Consider the following 21940-nt stretch of genomic DNA (forward strand, 5'->3'; position numbering starts at 1 on the left):
GGTCAGTTTCCTTAATATATAAAAACCATGGTAAATCAATAAGGAAAAAGTGCCCTCTACTGTAAAATATAGGCAAAGAATATAAAATTACTGTTCAAATGATAAAAATATAAATAGCTCTTAAAACATTGAAAAATCTATTATTAACTCTGCCTATAAAAAGAGAAAAGCAATTGAAAGTATAGTGGCATAGCATTTTTCAGGTACCAGCTAGGCAAAGATTCAATAGTTTGATAATGTCCTGTGTCAAAGAGAAAATGGACTAATAAACATGTTTCTACATTGTTGTAGGAATGTAAATTGATACAATCTCTAGGGAAGGCAGGTTGATCCTTGTCCATTTTTCTATCCACCCTCCCTTACACATTCTTTGTGTGTGTGTGTGTGTGTGTGTGTGTGTGTGTGTGTGTGGGTGTGTGTGCTGCTCTGTGTCCTAAAAGGCTAAATCTCTGTAGACTTCTTTGCCTGTTGGTTTCTGGTTGGCTTCAGCAAATGGGAGGTTTTAGGGAGTTTGATGTATCTGACTGATTCCCTGAAAGTTGCATATAGTAGTTAAATAATTCAATATTGTCATATACTGGTAGAGTTTAACTTTTATTTGGAGGAATCACTGGTCACTAGGGAGGTTGATTTGGAAGCTTCTCCTGCCTTCAGCAATCCAGCTCTTATCCCAAACCTGCCCAAGGAAGTCCCATAGCAAAGAAATACACTCAAACTCCTTTGTAGAAAACTTACTGGCCATGAATTATTATATCAAAAATGTCTGTTTCATCAGTGACATTCCAAAATATTCCCCAAACTTAGAAAGCATTCTCACTGATAGTTTTTTGTATGTTGTTTTGTTTTTAAGTATACTATTCTGTCAGTTTTAATACCTTAGTAGTGCTCTACTACTGCAGTAATATTTAATCCCCACCTAGACTGTCACACCTTGTGCCTGTATTAATCTGGCCCTGAGGGTGCTCTTGGCATCTTATGAAGCCATCATACCTCTGGATCAAGTGGCTATAAAACTAGGTTCTGGAAGATGTCAGAATTTGCCGGGAGAAATGGTCTTCAAAGAAGACTATGTGGGAGAGCATGATAAAAAGAAAAAAAAAAGCAGATTATGTTCAAGGATGACAAGGAATTCTGTGTGGTTGTAACTTAGAATAGAGTGTGGAACAGAGAGATGTGGTTAGACGGGTGAGAGGAGGTTGGGTTGAGAAAGGCCTTGTAAAACCGTGTAAAGGAGATGAGCATCTCCCCAAGAATCTCCACTCAACATGACTGCTGCTAGATGCTCTATAGATATATTGTTCCTTGTCAAAATCTTGGAAAGTGGGGCATCTTTTAACTCTCTTAGAGATCTTCGAAGCACAGTAGCATAGTATAAGCTCTGAGAGGTCCTACAATGTAAAATCTTCTCAGCTTTTTTAAATTCAGAATTTCAAGTTTTCATTTTTAGGGGGTCAAACTAGAAAGTCAGAAGTTTGCAGGGTATTACCAGCCAGGGCAAAGCCTCTTCTGCAACGTGGTGCTAGAGGCAGAACCTCAAGAAAAATGTTCCGTATTTATATAAGCAAAGGTTCACAGCTTTCTCAAAACCGTAACAATGGTAACTGGGACTCTAAGAAAATGAATTTTTTAGTGCCTATTTTGTGGAACTGGAAGCATCCAAAAGAGGATACAGAGAACCTGAAAAAGAGAAATGAAAATTAGATTAGAATAAAATACACCCTTTATCTGTTTCTAAATGAGGAAGATTTGATATTATATATAATCACAGTTTATTATATAAAACTGAACTGAAGATAACTACCAAGTAAACCGCTTGCTGATTTCCATTTGAGATGTTTCTTCCATTTGCTGCTTTTTTTCTTCCACAGTAGGCCAGGCTGGGTTAGGGAGTAGTGAACAGGCTGGGGAGTGTCAGTTGAGGACTCAGAGATTAGAGGAGAGGTCTTTGTCTTTTTTTCTTCCTTTTTTCCTTTTTTCTTTTCTTTCCTTCCCCTACAAGTCCCTCCAACACAGGCCATCTGTCCCTTCTTCCCTAGAGTTAAAAGCAAGCTACGTCAGATTGAAATGGATAAAAAGATAAATCACCACCTCTCTGCTGAACACAGAAAGCTAAAAGGGGAAAAGAAATTGCATTTGCCTTTGCACTCAATATATCAAAGTAATTTATGTCAAAACCACTATGCCTGCTTTCATACATACTCGATTTTAAATAAAATCAATCCCCAAACCTGTAATCGCTTTCTTTGTAAGTCTCAAAAAAAAATGTTGCTAAAATCTGGTACCATTAGAGACACAGCTGGTTTATTGCCTTACGAAATCATTCGTTCTAATGAGATGTAAGGTTAAGAGACAGTCCTATGAACACATTAAATGGTTAATGACCATGTACAAGCTGGTTTAAGCTCACATTAAAACCAGGCAGTGGGGAGGCCAAGGTGGGCAGATTGCCTAAGGTTAGGAGTTTGAGACTAGCCTGGCCAACGTGGTGAAACCCTATCTCTACTAAAAATAAGAAAATTAGCCAGATGTGGTGGTGGGTGCCTGTCATCCCAGCTACTCAGGAGGCTGAGATAGGAAAATCGCTTGAACCTTGGAGGTGGAGGTTGCACTGAGCCCAGATCGCGCCATTGCACTCTAGCCTGGGCAACAAGAGCAAAACTCTGTCTAAAAAAAAAAAAAAAAAAAAAACAGGCAGGGAAGAGTTAATTGTGCAGACTTTTAAGACCGTAGGAGGAGGGGAGCCCCAGAAGGAGATGGGGTTGGAGCCAACTCTAGCACAGTGCGAGCAACTGCTGAGACTAGGAAGGATTTCCCTTATGCTAAGAGTATCATGAGGACAAGTGGAGGTTCAACTCTACCTCCTTCTGGGACCTCCATAAGGGAGAAAGAAGGACAGCCACCATTTCTGAACGTTGACTGTAATAGTGGCACACACTTGTTTAGTACTTCCTCTCTGCCTGACACTGTTCTCTATCCCTAAGGACCCTTTGAAGTTAGTGCTGTAATTTCCCCCAATTTACGGAACAAGAGACTGAGACATCAAGAGCTTAAGTAATTACCCAGGGTCCTCACACAGCTGTTAGACAGCACATCTGGAACTCAGTCCCAGATCATCTAGTGCAGGATTACCCATGCTTTGCCACTCTCTTGCCTCCTTTTTAATCAATTAGTCTCTGTACCTAAGTCTCCATTTACAGTCCCCACAGACACTGTGAACAGTGTACCACTATTCTTTCTTATATGATGAGAAAACTGAGGCTCAGGTTTGGACTGTTTGTCTCTCCCCAAGCCTGAGTTGTTTCCTTAGCAGAGAGTAATGAAGTGCTGATAAGAGAAGGCAATGGCAACCAAGAAATTGCATCTCATCCCTAAATGTTATCTACCACTGACCCTGAACTACACACAGCATTTTGTTTTGTTTTGTTTTCTGGCTTGAGTCATATACACCTTCAACAAATAGCTGACGATGAGTCAGCATTACTAAGAAAGAAAGAGACATTCTGAAGTCAGATAGACATGACTATAAAGAAATCCCAGCTTGACTACTAAGCAGCTGCAACTGATCATCTCTGGGCCGGTTACAATTGTTTCAGCCTCAGTGTTACCACTGAAATGGGAATGATCATCCTGGCTCAGGGAGTTGAGGGATGAAATGAAATCGTGAATGTGAACTCAGAGCACCACGCTGAGCACCCTGAAAACACTTGGTAGGTGAGCAAGGTCATTATGATTGTTGATTGCCACTCTCACACCATCCAACTTTCTCACAAGCTGTCCCCTGGTGCAGACCTTCTCAGGGAGAGACAGAGGAAGCTCATGATACAACACATGTGCCCAGGGTGGGAAAATGTAATGCAAGAAAAGGAGACAAATCTCTGGTGCTGCATGTACTAGTCATTTCGTAGTTGTGGGTGGAAAATTAGAGATTACTGAAGGAAACTCTAAATCACCCCCTAGATAGGCATTGCTCATCTTCCTAGTACCTGGGGCTTCTGACAAATGCATTGCCTCTCAGTTTCTCAGATAGGACACATGGTCTAAAGGGAGGGTGATAATAAGAACATTCATCATCTACAAGTTAGCCAAGCAGATGCCAGGCAGACACACGTGGAGTCCTTATCCCTCTGCGAAATGAACTAAGACATAAGAAAAGCTACATCACCTGCTGGCTATGGGATCTTGGATGTATAGTCTCCAGCTGCAAAACCCTAATGTTTATTCTGAACTGAAGATATCTGCTACTAGATTCAACAGCTGAAGATTACCCATAAAAGAATATAAACATGAAGAATAGCTGGCAAATTTAATTTCAATTAAATTCAACAAAGCTGTATTAGTCTTCTATGCTCTGAGTATATATGCTAAGCCCTTGAGAATTGAAGGAGAATAAAAATGATGATGATGGCTGTAGTGTATAGTACTATTGTTTAGAGAGGCATATAATGAAGCACTTAAGAACAAATCTTGGAGATAGACCTTCTGGCTTCAAATCCACCTCCATCATGTATTAATAGTTTAACATCACCCCAGTTGCTCTACTGTGATGTGGCTGTAAAAAAAAACAGTGATAAATGGGCTTCAATAAGGCAATAAGTATAAAGTTGTTAGAACAACTCCTAGCATGCAGAAAGTAAGATTAGATGGTAGATATTTTTATCACTGAATTTAAAGCTGAATAGAATCTTAAACTAATCATCTTAAACTAATCCAGCCCACTAATTTCACAGAATGTTGAGGCCCAGAAAAGCAATGGGAAAAATTAGTTTCAACTGAATCAACAACTAAAGTGTAAGACCTCAGAAATATTAGATGGTACAGAAAAAGATATTTGTGATCTTAAAATGGAAATCATTTTTTAGACTTGAGACAAAAAAATTTAAAAGGAAGAAATTACTGCAATAAAATTTGCAATTAGAGAGTTAAGGCTTTGAGCTATGTGATATCAGCCTACATCTAGCCTAAAATGATGGAAGGATAGAGATTTGAGTTCAATGTTTCATCCAGTGATTCAATCAATCGTGCCTACATAATGAAACCCTAATAAAAACTCTCAACACTGAAGCACGTATGCGCTTCCCTGGTTAAACTAACCCTAAGCGTGTTCTTACACATTAAGTATCACATCCTGACTCCATGGTGAGAAGACATGTAAGCTTTTCATTCGAGACTCTCCCAGGTCTTGACCTATGTACCTTTTTACTGGTCTTGATTTGTACCCTTTTTTTGCTATAATAAAACTGTAACCATACATATAGTACTTAATTGAGTGCTATAAGCCATTCTAATGAATTATTGAACCTGAAGGAGTAAGGGGAACCCCAAAATTTCTAGTCAGTCAGAAGCATGTTTATCCTGAGGTCCTTGAGTGTGCAGCTAGTGTGTGAATGAGGGCAATTATGGTGAGGACTGTGCTCCTCACCTGTGATGTCTGACCTAACTCTCCAGGTAGTTAGTGTTAGAACTGTACTGCAATAGCAATGAGAAAAATGGAAATGAATATAGAGTGAGATATGATTTTATACCCAGCATCTTGTCAATACTCAAAAAGCTTGGATAGCAACAATCAACAATGGTGAAGCTAAACAGGAACTCTGATCTGGGGGTGGAAATGAATATTGGCATAAATTGTTTGGACAAAATCTTACTTGAATTCCCACCAGAATCAAACTCTGAGACGAGGACTGATAAAATGAAAGGGTAAGTCCTATAGCTGATGAATCTCAAAATAAGAATTCTACCAAAGTCACTGAATTCCAAATCCAGTGTTCTTTCTGCCACAATTGATGGCCTTCCAAGGCTGATGAAATAAATATTTTTAGCAAAACCTTCAACTAACTATACTTTTTATATTACAGAACATTTCTTATCCATTGGCTTATTTTATTTTCATAACACTTAAAGTTAAATATTGTAACAAAAAGGTTCATTAAATTAGAGGGTGATTCTGAAAGTTGAACTTGTTCTCAAGGATCTAAACATGAACAGAAATGTTATGAAAGCAGAGCTTTTCCAGAACACATCTCAGAAGATGGTCAGATTAAAGTCATGGAATTGCCACAAGCCTCAGTTTTTTTACCTGTGAAATAGGAAGAACTATGTGTCATCTCATTCAGAGAATTGTTGTATGACCATTACCTAAGTGCCAACTCCAGGACTCACCTCAGTATCCATGTTCTTATTCATTTATGCATTCATTACATCATCTTGAAATCCTGTGACAAGGCAATCGGTACCTGTGCTACATGTCATGGCTCAAAGACTTGCAAAGTCCGCAGGAGCTCTTAGTCTAACGGGAAAAACAGGCTTATAAAATACCATGAAAATCATGCAAGGAGAGAATGGTGAAGAATAGACAGAGAAAGGGGATGGTCAGAAAAGAGAAGTCAGCCTTAAATGTTTGGAAGCGATTTTAAAAGCATGATGTGTAGGATAAGAAGCTCACCAGGAAGGGAAAGCGGAGGATGGATTTGAAGGTAGAAGCAAAGAAATTCAAATGATCTTGACTAACCCAGCACTTTGCATTCTTATAGGAGTAATGTCAATCAGACCACTCCCCTTTCTCTCTATATATATTTTATTGCACTTTAGGTTCTGAGGTACATGTGAAGAACATGCAGGATTGTTGCATAGGTACATACATGGCAATGTGGTTTGCTGCTTCCATCCCCATCACCTATATCTGGCATTACTCCCCATGTTATCCCTTCCCAACTCTCCACCCCCTGCTGTCCCTCCCTTAGTTCCCCTCCCACAGACTTCACTGTGTGATGAACCCATCCCTGTGTCCATGTGTTCTCATTGTTCAACACCCGCCTATGAGTGAGAACATGCAGTGTTTAATTTTCTGTTCTTGTGTCACTTTGCTGAGAATGATGGTTTACAGGTTCATTGATGTCCCTACAAAGGACACTAACTCATCATATTTTATGGCTGCATAATATTCCATGGTGTATATGTTCCACATTTTCCCTATCCAGTCTGTCATTGATGGGCATTTGGTTTGGTTCCAAGTCTTTGCCATGGTAAACAGTGCTGCAATGAACATATGTGTGTATATGTCTTCATAACAGAAGGATTTATAATCCTTTGGATATATATCCAATAATGGGATTGCTGGGTCAAATTGAAATTCTATTTCTAGGTCCTTGAGGAATCTCCACACTGTCTTCCACAAGGGTTAAACTAATTTACACTTCCACCAACAGTGTAAAAGTGTTCCTGTTTCTCCACATCCTCTCCAGCATGTTGTCTCCAGATTTTTTAATGTTCACCATTCTAACCGGCATGAGATGGTATCTCAATGTGGTTTTGATTTGCATTTCTCTAATGACCAGTGATGATAAGCATTTTTTCATATGTTTGTTGGACTCATATATGTCTTCTTTTGAAAAGTGTCTGTTCATATCCTTCTCCCACTTTTGAATGGTTTGTTTTTTTCTTGTAAATCTGTTTTAGTTCTTTGTAGATTCTGGATATAAGTCCTTTGTCAGATGGGTAGATTGAAAAAATTTTTTCCCATTCTGTTTGTTGCTGGTTCACTCTGATGATTTCTTTCTTTTGCTGTGCAGAAGCTCTTTAGTTTAATTAGATCCCATTTGTCTATTTTGGCTTTTGTTGCTAATGCTTTTGGTGTTTTAGTCATGAAGTCCTTGCCTATGCCTATGTCCTGAATGGTTTTGCCTAGGTTTTCTTCTAGGGTTTTTATGGTGTTAGGTCTTATGTTTAAGTCCTTAATCCTTCTGGAGTTTATTTCAGTGTAAAGTGTCAGGAAGCGATCCAGTTTCTGCTTTCTGCACATGGCTAGCCAGTTTTCCCAACACCATTTATTAAACAGGGAATCCTTTCCCCATTGCTTGTTTTTGTCAGGTTTGTCAAAGATCAGATGGTTGTAGATGTGTGGCATTGCCTCCGAGGCTTCTGTTCTGTTCCATTGGTCTATATCTCTGTTTTGGTACCAGTACCATCCTGTTTTGATTACTGTAGCCTTGTAGTATAGTTTGAAGTCCGGTAGTGTGATGCCTCCAGCTTTGTTCTTTTTGCTTAGATTGACTTGGCTATGTGGGCTCTCTTTTGGTTCCATATGAAGTTTAAGGTGGTTTTTTCCAGTTCTGTGTTGAAGGTCACTGGTAGTTTGATGGGGATAGCGTTGAATCTATAAATTACTTTGGGCAGTATGGCCATTTTCACAATATTGATTCTTCCTAACCATGAGCATGGAATGTTTCTCCATCTGTTTGTGTCCTGTCTTATTTTGTTGAGCAGTGGTTTGAAGTTCTTGAAGAAGTCCTTTACATCCTTTGTTAGTTGTATTCTAGGTATTTTATTCTCTTTGTAGCAATTGTGAATGGCAGTTTGTTCTTGATTTGGCTCTCTTTAAGTCTGTTATTAGTGTATAGGAATGCTTGTGATTTTTGCACACTGATTTTGTATCCTCAGACTTTGCTGAAGTTGCTTATCAGTTTCAGGAGATTTTGGGCTGAGACAATGGGGTCTTCTAAATATACAATCATGATGTCTGCAAATAGAGACAATTTGACTTCCTCCTTTCCTAAGTGAATACCCTTTATCTCTTTTTCTTGCCTGATTGCTCTGGCTAGAACTTCCAATACTATATTGAATAGGAGTGGTGAGAGAGGGCACCCTTGTCTAGTGCCAGATTTCAAAGGGAATGCTTCCAGTTTTTGCCCATTCAGTATGATATTGGCTGTGGGTTTGTCGTAAATAGCTTCTATTAATTTTGAGTTACGTTCTGTTAATATCTAGTTTATTCAAAGTTTTTAGCATAAAGGTCTGTTGAATTTTGTTGAAGGCCTTCTCTGCATCTGTTGAGATAATCATGTGGTTTTTGTCTTTGGTTCTGTTTATGTGGTGAATTACGTTTATAGACTTGTGTATGTTGAACTAGCCTTGCCTCCCTGGGATTAAGCCCACTTGATCGTGATGGATAAACTTTTTGATGTGCTGTTGCAATCGGTTTGCCAGTATTTTATTGAAGATTTTTGCATCTACATTTATCTGGTTATTGGCCTGAAGTTTTCTTTTCTTGTTGAGTCTCTGCCGGGTTTTGGTATCAGGATGATGTTGGTCTCATAAAACGATTTGGAAAGTATTTCCTCTTTTTGGATTGTTTGGAATAGTTTCAGAAGGAGTGGTACCAGCTCCTATTTGTACATCTGGTAGAATTTGGCCATGAACCCATCTGGACCTGGGCTTTTTTTGGTTGGTAGGCTATTAATTGCTGCCTCAACTTCAGCCCTTGTTATTGGTCTATTCAGAATTTCACCTTCTTCCTGGTTTAGACTTGGAGGGTGCAAGTGTCCAGGAATTTATCCATTTCTTCCAGGCTTACTGGTTTTTGTGCATAGATTTCTTTGTAGTAATCTCTGATGGTGGTATTTCTGTGGAATCTGTGGTGATATCCCCTTTATCATTTTTTATTGCATCTATTTGATTATTCTCTCTTTTCTTTTTTATTAATCTGTTAGTGGTCTATTTTGTTGATCTTTTCAGAAAACCAGCTCCTGGATTTATTGATTTTTTTGAAGGGTTTTTTGTGTCTCTATCTCCTTCAGTTCTGCTCTGATCTTAGTTATTTCTTGTCTTCTGCTACCTTTTGAGTTTTTTTGATCTTGCTCCTCTAGCTCTTTCAATTTTGTTGATAGAGTGTCAATTTTAGATCTTTCCTTGTTTCTCATGTGGGCATTTATCACTATAAATTTTCCCCTAGACACTGCTTTAAATGTGTCCCAGAGATTCTGGTATGTTGTATCTTTGTTCTCATTGGTTTAGAAGAACATCTTTATTTCTGCCTTCATTTCATTGTTTATCCAGTCAACATTCAAGAGCCTGTTGTTCAGTTTCCATGAAGTTGTGCAGTTCTGAGTTAGTTTCTGAATTCTGAGTTCTGATTTGATTGTATTGTGGTCTGAGATACCGTTTGTTATGATTTCTATTCTTTTGCATTTGCTGAGGAATGATTTACTTCCAATTATGTGGTCAATTTTAGAGTATGTGTGATGTGGTGCTGAGAAGAATGTATATTCTGTGGATTTGGAGTGGAGAGTTCTGGAAATGTCTATTAGGTTTGCTTGTTCCAGGTGTGAGTTCAAGTCCTGGATATCCTTGTTAATTTACTGTCTCATTGATCTGTCTAATATTGACAGTGGAGTGTTAAAGTCTCCCACTATTATTGTGTGGGAGTCTAAGTCTCTTTGTAGGTCATTAAGAACTTACTTTGTGTATCTGAGTGCTCCTGTATTGGGTGCATATATATTTAGGATCGTTAGCTCTTCTTGTTGCATTGATCCTTTTACCATTATGTAATGCCCTTCTTTGTCTCTTCTGATATTTGTTGGTTTAAAGTCTATTTTATCAGAGACTAGGATTGCAACTCCTGCTTTTTTTTTTTTTTTTTTTTTTTTTTGGCTCTCCATTTGCTTGGTAAACCTTCCTCCATCCCTTTATTTTGAGCCTATGTGTATCCTTGCATGTGAGATGGGTTTCCTGAATACAGCACACTGATAGTTTTTTAATTAAGTGGTTTGGAATATTCAGCTCATCTTAATTATAACTGAGGACTAAGTTTGTTGTTAGTTTAAGTTTATAATTTTTATTTCTATGATGTAGAAATACATTTAATTATTATGTACATTTATCTTTTAATATAAATGGCCTCATTGTTTAGATATGATCCTGTAGCCTCTTTCTTTTCCCCATTTGGTGATGCATCATGAGCCTTTGTATGTTAATGCTCATTGTTCTACCTCATTCTTTTAAAAAGCCACATGGTCTTTCACTGATGCATACACAGTACTTTAACCCATTTCCTTCCACCTTTTTTTCTTTTTTTTGAGATGGAGTTTTGCTCTTGTTGCCCAGGCTGGAGTGCAATGACAAGATCTTAGCTTACTGTAACCTCCACCTCCTGGGCTTAAGCAATTCTCCTGCCTCAGCCTCCCAAGTAGCTGGGGCTACAGGCATGTGCCACCACCCCAGGATAATTTCGTAGTTTTAGTAGAGATGGGGTTTCTCCATGTTGGTGAGGCTGGTCTCGAACTCCTGACCTCAGGTGATCTGCCCACCTCAGCCTCCCAACATGTTGGGATTGCAGGCATGAGTCACCATGACCAGCAGCCTTCCACTTTTTACTGGATGGGCATTTACAATTTGAAATTACAACCAAATGAAAATTTCCATAACATATATTTTCATGCTTATGCAAATATTTATATAAATACCACTATACTCTGGCTCCACAGACCTAGTGCTATTTCACAAACATATCAATTGCATTTCCATTTTGACCTTTCCAGTTGCTCTTCCCTATTTTTGGAAAGTTATCCCAGAAAATTATGTGACTCACCCTCACCAAGACCGCAAACAAATCTCTCCTGGCCTCATTATCTACAGTAATATGCCTTCCTCTCTATCTACCACTTCGTGTGCTGTTTCTTTTTGTCTGTTTGTACTTTAAGTTCTGGGGTACATGTACAGAACATGCAGGTTGTTTACATAATTATACATGTGCCATGGTGGTTTGTTGCATCCATCACCCAGTCATCTACATTAGGTATTTCTCCTAGTGCTATCCCACCCCTAATCCCTCACCTCCCAACAGGCCCCAGTGTGTGATGGTCCCCTCCCTATGTCCATGTGTTATTATTGTTCAACTCTGACTTATGAGTGAGAACATGCAGTGTTTAGTTTTCTGCTACTGTGTTAGTTCGCTGAGAATGGTGATTTCCAGCTTCATTCATGTCCCTGCAAAGAACATGAACTCATCCCTTTTTATGGCTACATAGTATTCCATGGTATATATGTGCCACATTTTCTTTATCTTGTCTATCATTGATGGGCATTTGGGTGGTTCCAAGTCTTTGCTATTGTGAGCAGTGCCACAGTAAACATATGTGTGTATGTGTCTTTACAAAAGAATGATTTATAATCCTTTGGGTATATACTCAGTAATGGGATTGCTGGGTCAAATGGTATTTCTAGTTCTAAATCATTGAGAATCACCACACTGTCTTCCACAATGGTTGAACTAATTTACAGTCCCACCAACAGTGTAAAAGCATTCCTATTTCTCCACATCTTCTCCAGCATCTGTTGTCTCCTGACTTTTTAATGATTGGCATTCTAACTGACGTGAGATGGTATCTCATTGTGGTTTTGATTTACATTTCTCTAACTACCAGTAATGATGAGCTTTTTTTTTCATGTTTCTTGGCTGCATAAATGTCTCCTTTTAAGGAGTATCTGTTCATATCCTTTGCCTACTTTTTGATTGGGTTGTTTGTTTCCTTCCTATAGATTTTAAGTTCTTTGTAGATTCAGAATATTAGCTCTTGTGAAATGGGTAGATTGTAAAAATTTTCTCCCATTCTGTAGGTTGCCTGTTCACTCTAATGATAGTTTCTTTTGCTGTGCAGAAGCTCTTTAATTAGATCCCACTTGTCTATTTTGGCTTTAGTTGCCATTGCTTTTGATGTTTCAGTCATGAAGTCCTTGTTCATGCCTATGTCCTTAATGATATAGCCTAGGTTTTCTTCTAGGGTTTTTATGGTGTTAGGTCTTATATTTAAATATTTAATCCATCTGGAGTTAATTTGTGTATAAGTTGTAAGAAAGGGATCCAGTTTCAGCTTTCTGCATTTGGCTAGCCAGTTTTCCCAGCAACATGTATTAAATAGAGAATTCTTTCACCATTGCTTGTTTTATCAGGTTTGTCAAAGATCAGATGGTTGTAGATGTGTGGAGTTATTTCTGAGGGCTCTGTACTGTTCCATTGGTCTATATCTCTGTTTTGGTATCTGTACCATGCTGCTTTGATTACTGTAGCCTTGTAGTATAGTTTGAAGTCAGGTAGTGTGATGCCTCCAGCTTTGTTTTTTTCTTTTTGTTTGGTATTGTCTTGGCTATGTGGGCTCTTTTTTGGTTCCATATGAAATCTAAAGCGTTTTTTTCCAATTCTGTGAAGAAAGTCAATGGTAGCTTGATGGGGATAGCATTGAATCTATAAATTACTTTGGGAAGTATGGTCATTTTCATGATACTGATTCTTCCTAACCATGAGCATGGAATATTTTTCCATTTGTTTGTATCCTCTCTTATTTCCTTGAGCAGTAGTTCTCCTTAAACACGTACTTCATATCCCTTGTTAGTTGTATTCCTAGGTATTTAATTCTCTTTGTAGCAGTTGTGAATGGGAGTTCACTCATGATTTGGCTTTCTGCCTGTTATTGGTGTACAGGAATGCAGACCATGCCACCCTGAACATGCCTGATCTTGTCTGATCTCAGAAGCTAAGTAAGGTTGGGCCTGGTTAGTACTTGGATGGGAGATGACCTGCTGTGTTTTAACCAGAGCACTTCTTACTAACATTGCATTATATATTTTCTTGTTTACTGAATGTCTTCCTGACTAGTGCAGAAGGCTAAACAGAGGCAGGGACTTTATTTTATTCACATCTGTGCCTCCAACATCTAATATGCTCTTGGCACATAGCAGTCAAAAAATAATTTTTGACTAAACAAAAGAATGAATTTATGAGCTGGGTAGATTTATTGGGTCAATCAATATTTTAATGTTAACAGATATTGGCATGTTGCTCCTTCAAAAGGTTTATATTCTTGGGCTGGATGCAGTGACTCACACCTATAATCCCAGCACTTTGAGAGGCCGAGATGGAAAGGTCATGAGGTCAAAAGTTCAAGACCAGCCTGGCCAACATGATGAAACCCTGTCTCTACTAAAAATACAAAAATTAGCTGGGCATGATGGTGCATGCCTATAATCCCAGCTACTCTGGAGGCTGAGACAGGAGAATCGCTTAAACCCAGAAGGGTGAGGTTGCAGTGACCTAAGATCATGCCACTGTACTCCAGCCTGGGAAACAGAGCAAAACTCCATCTTGAGGTGGGGAGGAAGTTTTATATTCTCACCAGCAATGCCTATTTTGCTCGCCCATGCCAGAATTGGCTTATATCAGTATGTCTGGTTTTGCTCAGGTTTGGTTATTAATGGATTAGCAAGGTTATGCATTTTTTTCTAATTTCTTGGGAAATCGTATCTAGTATTAAGTGCATAGTTCTGCATTCCCTATGCTCATTTTCCCGTTGAGCTCTTTCTCATTTTATTGATCTGTGGGTTTTCTACCACATGATTATTAACTTTTTTGTATAACAAACATTCTAATCAACTTCCTGTTATGCCAAAGAAAATGTATATTGTTTTGTTATTTTTTTTCTCATTTTTAATATTTTTTTAAGCTCTGGGGTACATGTGCAGGATGTGCATGTTTGTTACATAGGTAAATGTGTGCCATGGTAGTTTGCTATGCCTGTCAATCCACCACCTAGGTAATGAGGTCAAGTCTTGTGTCTTTTCTCCTATAACCATTTTTAGTTTGGGACATATTACTCTGATGGCCATTTATAGAATGGGAAAGTCCACAGAGAGCATAGTCAGAGGTTTTTCTGTATCCACTAGAAATGGCAAGGTTCTGAACTGACTGTGGCCTTGTGCGTGGGTACTGGGCCCCACAACTCCCACCTGGGAGCTTGGAATCTTGAATCTCTGCCTCATTGGGTCAGCACAATTTCCTCTTTCCATTTGAGCTCCAGCCTCTTGCTGTGTGGTAATAAGGGTAGCCCAGGCAGAAAAACCAGCATGAATACTGGACTTCTCTCAAGGGTCTTTTGTCCCAAGAATACTGCCCTGTTTATTTTTGAGTAACATCACTCGCATAGTTGTTTAGGATAAAATAATGTGTTATGGCTATAAATAGAAACCTGATTTTTGTATCTTTTCTGATTTTATCCCCAAAATTAGATTTTACATGAAGTTCACTGCAAAAAAGGAAACTCAATCAGAATCATTTTATTTGAATAGAATGTCCCTTTTAAGATGAGGGCTCCTTGGACATAATTTAACACCACTTCTACAGAAGAGAGGGAGCAAACGAAGGTGAGAGTGTGGATTGTTTCCAGAAAGGCAGTGAGTGAATCAGTAGAGTCTGGACCAAGAATAAAAGAAAAAAAAGATATATTTTTTAAATGTTTCAAGGGACTTAACTGACACTTGAAGAGAAAGGGGGAAGAAGAGAAAGGAAAGTAAAAAATGTATTAGGTTGGTGCAAAAGTAATTGCAGTTTTGGACTGTGACTTTTAAATCATTTTAACTAGGCTCAGACACAACTTTATTAATCAAAATCGGAACCATTACAATCAACCAACACATTTTTGCCAATGAGAAATAAGTTTGTTGATTCCTGTAGCATAAAAATCCATGCTTCTGGATCTGATGAACCCTGTGAAAGCATTTTCTGCCTCCTGCTGGTTGTGGAAGCATTTTCCCTGCAAAAAAATTGTTGAGATGCTTGAAGAATTGGTAGTCCATTTAGCGAGAGGTCAGGTGAATATGGTGGACAAGGCAAAACTTCATAGTCCAATTTGTTCAACTTTAAAGTTTTGGTTGTGTGACTTGCAGTTGGGCATTGCAGCGAAGAACTAGGCCCTCTCTGATGACCAATGTCGGCTGCACGCATTGCAGTTTTCAGTGAAGCTCATCAATTTGCTGAGCACACTTCTCAGATGGAATGGTTTTGCCAAGATTCAGAAAGCTATAGATGATCATAATGGCAGCAGACTACTAAACAGTGACCATGACCTTTTTTAGGTGCAAGTTTGGCTTTGAGAAGTCTTTTGCAGCTTCTTCTGGGTCCAACCACTGAGCCAGTCATTGTCAGTTGTTATATAAAATCCACTTTTCATTGCAAGTCACAATTTGAGCGAGAAGTGGTTCACTGTTGTATAGAATAAGAGAAGACAACACTTCAACAATTTTTAAAAATTTTCGCTCAGCTCATGAAGAACCCACTTATTGAGCTTTTTCACCTTTCCAATTTGCTTCCAATGCCTAATGAGCACAGAATGGTCGACGTCAAGTTCTTTGGCAACATCTGTGTTGTAAGAGGATCAGCTTCGATGGTTCCTCTCAATTGGTCATTGTCAACTTCTGATGGCTGGTTACTACGCTCATCTTCAAGGCTCTTGTCTCCTTTGCAAAACTTCTTGAACCAGCACTGCACTGTTTGTTTCTTAGCAGTTCCTGGGCCAAACATGTTGTTGATCCTGCACATTGTCTTTGCTACTTTATGACCCATTTTGAACTTGAATTAGAAAATCATTTGAATTTGCTTTTTATCTAACATTATTTCCATAGTCTAAAATAAATATAAAATAAATTGCAAGTAATAAGTCATTGGCAAAAAAAACCCATAAAGCAAGAAATGCATATTAAAATGATGTATAACATAACCACATTTATTTTAAAACATATTTCAATGTCAAATGGGAAATTTCAGCAGTGCAAAAATCACAATTAATTTGCACCAACCTAATATGTTGTATTTGCAGGAGGATGACAATGATGGTTTCTCATGGACGTTCTGAAGGTGGCATCACCATCACATCATTTTTAGCATTCTCACGGCTACCATTGACTGAACTAGTGCAATTTCCTTATCATTTTACTAAGATGGTCTCAGTTCACTATTACAACTAGTAGGTAGCCATTTCTACTTATATTTGTTCAGGGGAGGAAACTGACTCCAGAAAGTCATGACAAGTAAAAGAAGTTGCCCAAGTACACAGCTATTAGTTGGAAGATCAGCAGGGTGCCTGAGGCAAGACAGAATTTTAATAAATAAATGCCCCAGGAAAGGCATGCTCCTCTCCTTCTCTGGGTAGCCCTCTCATCTTGTTTGCTTCTTATGTTCTTCTCTTTCCTCTTTCTTTATTTCCTCCAAGAAAAACTGTGATGGACATGTTTTTAAAGAGACATAGGAAAGAAGGAAAAGATCTATTTGGATCTGCCTGAAGGTAAATGCAAGTTTTTCAGCTTAATATTGGCTGCTAGGTTATCCTAAGCTGCATATATGCTCTGAGAATTTGAAGCATGGACAGCTATCCATTGATTAATTCTCTAAGCACATGTAGTGAAGCACATACTATGTCAGGCACATAACATTATGTAGAATGGGGCATCTCTCTCCCCTCAAAGGTAACTCATATGTTAGTCTTTCTTTTCTTTTCCTATCACACAGGGTGTGATGTGGCTGGGGAGGAAGGGATTGAGAAATGACTTAAAGATCCTCATCTCCAGCTGGATGTTCCCCACTGCCTGGCTGTCCTACCTGTTGTAGAAACAAAGTCACCCACATTTCTCCAGTGTAAATGGCACTCGACCCCAAGGTGGTCTTAACAGAGTTTTTATATAAATGGGTTTGGGTGGGCTGGTCAATGAGGCAGGTTGATATGCAAGGAGATTATATCGCTAAAACTGCACTGTCTATGACTATGATTGTGTGTTTAAATGAGAGGTAAATATTACCATTTGGGGTTCAAAAATGGAAGAAATTATTTTCTAATAGATGACTCAGAAAGGAAAGTTTACATGGAGAATCTGACATCTGGCCTGAGGTGCGTAAGTAAGTAAATACATAAGCAAATAAACAAACAGTTAATACTTTGGCATAAGGAGAAAAGCACCCCAGGTTTGAGGCATGTTGTAAGCATGAAATGAGAAAGAGCAGGCAGTATCTAAAAAGGCAAAAAGAGTTTGAGGGCACCAAAATCACACTTTGCCACCTTTCTACTTTTTCTCTGGAAAAGGCCAGATCCCATGGAAATGTGAAACCTTCAGCAGCTCAGCCAATTCTATCTTCAGAGCTCAAATGATCCCTGGACAGTCATCATCTCCTGCAGCTATGACCTGATTTTACAGCTCAGCAGGTCTCTTTGGCCACTCCTCCTGTGATGTGGAGATTCTACATCCTTAGGGGCTATAAACTGAACTGTACGAATGTTATTTGTTCATGGAAGGTTAAGACACACAGACTCCCTGAAGTCTGAGAGAGTTTCATAGCAAAGCTTTGCCACTTTGCAATGAGAAACAAGTGCCTCATTCTCCAGAGGGAAAACAAGAGTAAGGGCCTACCTGATTCCTGCTTCCTGTTGCCTCCTTTCCTCAGGGCTGGAGACGTGACTTGCACATGGTCAGGTCAGCTCTAGACTGTCCTCTAGGCCAGTCCTACAACTGGAGACAGAATGCATTTAAGATACTGGTTCTTAATGCCAGCACTCGGCATCGCTCACTGTTGCGATTTCATGCCTGGCTCTGGTGTCTGAACCTAAATTTTACTATTTTGGTCTCAATCCCTATTCGAGTAACAACATCAGAGCAGTGTTTGATGCTTGGTGTCTAGGATTCCACTTCTGGGATCTAGAGTCCCATCACTGAACCAGACCTTAGTTCACTGAGTCCCCTACCTGTCAGGAGACCACCCTCATACAAGTCCAACTTTCTCCTGAACATAGAGCTGTCATGATTCCTGCCATTCACTGAGCATGCTCTCAAGAGACACAGCTAAACATTTCACAAGCTCAGCTAAATTTTCTCACAATAGCCCCTATGATATAAGTACAATAATTGTCTTTACCTTGCATATTCAGTTAGAGACAAAGGAAAATATGAAATTAAGAAGGGAATAATTTGGGCCTTTTCGTTTTATTAAACTTTAAATGGAAGAAAATTTAATTTGGGGAGTTTTAATTCTTCATTAAAAAATGCAATAATAGAAGCTCATATAGCTTACATTGGGCATATTTTATTTTGCTGTCATTGTATTATTTGGAATATTTTGCCACCATTGTTTCCATTCCACATCTACCGGCCATCCCTGTCATTCAATGTACCTGGCATATTTTGAGATGGAAACAGAATAGGAATGGATTCTTTGTGCAGAGTGCATTGTGAGCTTAGGGTTTATTCACGTAACATCCTGTCCTTAGAGTTTGGTATTTGTCTTCCTCCAGGTTAGTCAGGCTCTGATAAAACCCAAGCAGGTTAGGCTCTGAAATTTTAGTTTTTCTTGCGGGCAGGCCTGTTAAGATCAGAGACTCTGAATGCATTTCGAAATGACTGCTTTTTCCCTCTTCTGCCAGAAGCACAAGGGAATTTTTCTCCATTCTTCACTGTGAGAACCTATTAGGCCCCAAGAGGTAAAATTCATAAAAGTGTGGGGGCACCCTAAGATTGGGCCCCCATGAAGGTTTTTTCTAAATATGCTTTATTTTGTAGAGCAGTTTTGTGTTTACAGCAAAATTGAGCAGAAAGCAGAGAACTCTCACACACACCTGCCCCACACAGGTGCAGACTGCCCCCACTATAAACCTCCCCCACCAGAGTGTAACATCGGTTACAATCAATGAACCTGGATTGATGTATCATTATTACCTAAAGTCCATAGTGTACATTATGGTTCACTCTTGCTGTTATGCATTGTATGGGTATTGACAAATGTATCCACCATTACAGTATCATATGAAGTAATTTCACTGACCTAAAAATATTCCGTGTTCCATCAGTTCATCCCTCTCACCTCTCTAACCCCCAATCCTTCTACTAACCACTGGTCCTTCTACTGCCATCATAGTTTTACCTTTTTCAGGATGTCATATAATGGGAATCATACAGCCTTTTCAGATTCCCTCTTTCACCTAGTAAAATGAATTTCAGATTCCTCCATGTATTTTTATTGCTAGGCAGACCATCTCTTTTTAGCACTGAATAACATTCCACTGCTTGGATATCCCATAGTTCATGTATTCATTCACCTACTGAAGAGTATCTTAGTGGTTTCCCCCAAGTTTTGGAAAATGTGGATAAAGCTGCTATAAACATTCATGTGCAGGCAAAAGAAGGAATCTGAACAGGCTGTATGATTCCCATTATATGACATCCTGGTAAAGGGAAAACTGTGGTGACAGTAGAAGGATCCATGGTTATCAGGGGTTAGGGAGGTGAGAAGGATAGACTGTAGGATCCTATGGTACGAGTCTGTTTAGTTTTACAAGAAACTGCACAACTATCTCCCAAAGTGCCTGTATCATTTGCATCTTCACCAGCAGTGCGTGAGAGTTCCTATTGCTTCCAGTTCTCACTAGCATTTTGTCTCAGTGTTCTGGATATTCCAATAGGTGTATAGTGGTATCTCATCATTTTAATTTGCATTTCTTTTATGATATATACTGTTGAGCATATATTTATTTGCCATCTGTATATCTTCTTTGGTGAAGCGCCTGTTCATATTGGTCATGTTTTAATCAGGTTGTTCAGTTTTGTATTGTGGAGTTTTAAGAGTTCTTTGTATATTTTAGATAACAGTTCATCACATATGCCTTTTGCAAATATTTTCTCCCAGTATGTGGTTTATCTTATCTTCTGGACCCACTCTGGAGGTTTTAATTCTCCGACATGTTCAAACTGAGCCTCCAATAATTCCTCAATTACAGATTAGGTTTTCCTAATTGGTTCCCATCGACTTTTCTGCCCCTGGGATTCTGCTCTGGTAAGTTGGCATTCTTTGTATCTAACTGTCAGCCTCTTCAATTTTAGAGGCAGTGGGTTGCCCTATCACCTTGGTTTTCTGATGGATCTAAGAAGAGTTGTTGATGTTCAATTTGTTTGATTGCATCTTAATATGTGAACCCAAGAGATGATTTCCAAGTTCCTTCCATGCTGGACTGGGAATCAAAAGTTTACATAGTCTTACTTGTTTATAATTTAAACAACTCTGCAAGTCAAGGAAAGATGCTTGCATTATATTCTATTTATAAATTTGAAAACTGAGTTGAGAGAGAATAACTTGCTCATCAATAGTAACACTGATAATTGTTATCCAAGATAGAATGGAAAGTCGAGTTTTTGGCTTACATTTTAGGGTCCTTTGTACTGAAACTAGCTGCTTAGCATCTACCTGTTGTGTGACAGTAGGCAAGTCATCTGAGTTCTTTGGATCTCAGCTTTTGCATCTGTAAAATACTTAAAACTTTTAACAAACTTTAAAATATTATTATATTGTGCCTAAATAGTTTTTATAGCCCTATAAGACCTCTCTCTTTGTGAAAGGGATGGCTTGTTATAATGCAGGTCAGCTGTGTTCTCCTGAAATCTGCTGCTTTAATAATGTGACTAGATGCCTTATAAATGGAAGTCACTGTATCTCATGGACGTGGAAAGGGAAAAGTGGGAGCAGTGATGTGGGAGCAGGTGTGGAGCCCATTAACTGAGCTCAGCCCACATCTTAAAAAGCCATGATGTATGGCTCTGCCTTGCAGCCCTGGCTTTTTCACTTTCTTTTAATTCATTAACCTTGTAAGCAGAAGCCTTCTTATTTTAATCTTCAAGGTTGCAGTAAGTCTTCCCATCTGTAACTGTTGGTTCCCAGATGGAAGCCAACAGAAGTTCTCTCTGCTGACAGCTCAGCAACATGATGCCTTTGACAGATCTTTTTCTAAAAACAGAACTTGCTGTTTCCAAGGAGCAGTAGAAGGGACACTAGAAGAAGAATACCAATTCCAGAGGGGTGTGGAGATTGCACTCAGAAGATCTTCTGGTGTGCCAGCTGCAGGGATTGAGGACAGGCTGATTTGGGAGTTCCGGAGAAAACAGTGGTAGAAGAAGAGACCTCAATTTGAAGGAAGGTTTGGATTCAAATCCTGACTTGCTTTCTGTGACCTGGGTGGAATCTTGGCAAGGACAACTTGTTTATTCACGAGCTTCAATTCTCCCATCTATCAAATTGAGAAAATAATACCCAAGTCACAGGTCTTTGCCAATATTCGAAAAAGTGCAATATTTACAAGTGTGTCTTTCTCAATACCTGGAACATGTTTCCTCCTCCCTCCCTTCTTTTTTTCTTTTTTTCTTTCTTCCTTCCTTCCCTTCCTCCTTCCTTTCTTCCGATCTTGTTCCTTCTTAGACTTTATCTGTATTTGTCCCTTTTCATGCTGCTAATAAAGACATACGCAAGACTGGGCAATATACAAAAGAAAGGGGTTGATTGGAATTATTACAGTTCCATGAGGCTAGGGAG

The 21940-nt window shown here is 38.9% G+C and overlaps 1 long non-coding RNA gene across 1 annotated transcript; it reads right to left on the bottom strand.

Annotated features, from left to right (window-relative positions):
* Positions 1-417: 417 nt before the first annotated feature.
* On the bottom strand, positions 418-18089 carry LOC135277990 (uncharacterized). The gene is made up of 3 exons (XR_010345517.1): positions 18001-18089; positions 1802-2032; positions 418-1677 (listed from the first exon to the last, which is right to left on the bottom strand). It is a non-coding gene; the product is annotated as an uncharacterized LOC135277990 (long non-coding RNA).
* Between the last annotated feature and the right edge of the window lie 3851 nt (positions 18090-21940).

Source organism: Aotus nancymaae, unplaced genomic scaffold (assembly GCF_030222135.1).
Source record: "Aotus nancymaae isolate 86718 unplaced genomic scaffold, 86718_ANA_hifiasm-v0.15.2.pri h1tg000036l, whole genome shotgun sequence".
Taxonomy (NCBI): Eukaryota; Metazoa; Chordata; class Mammalia; order Primates; family Aotidae; genus Aotus; species Aotus nancymaae.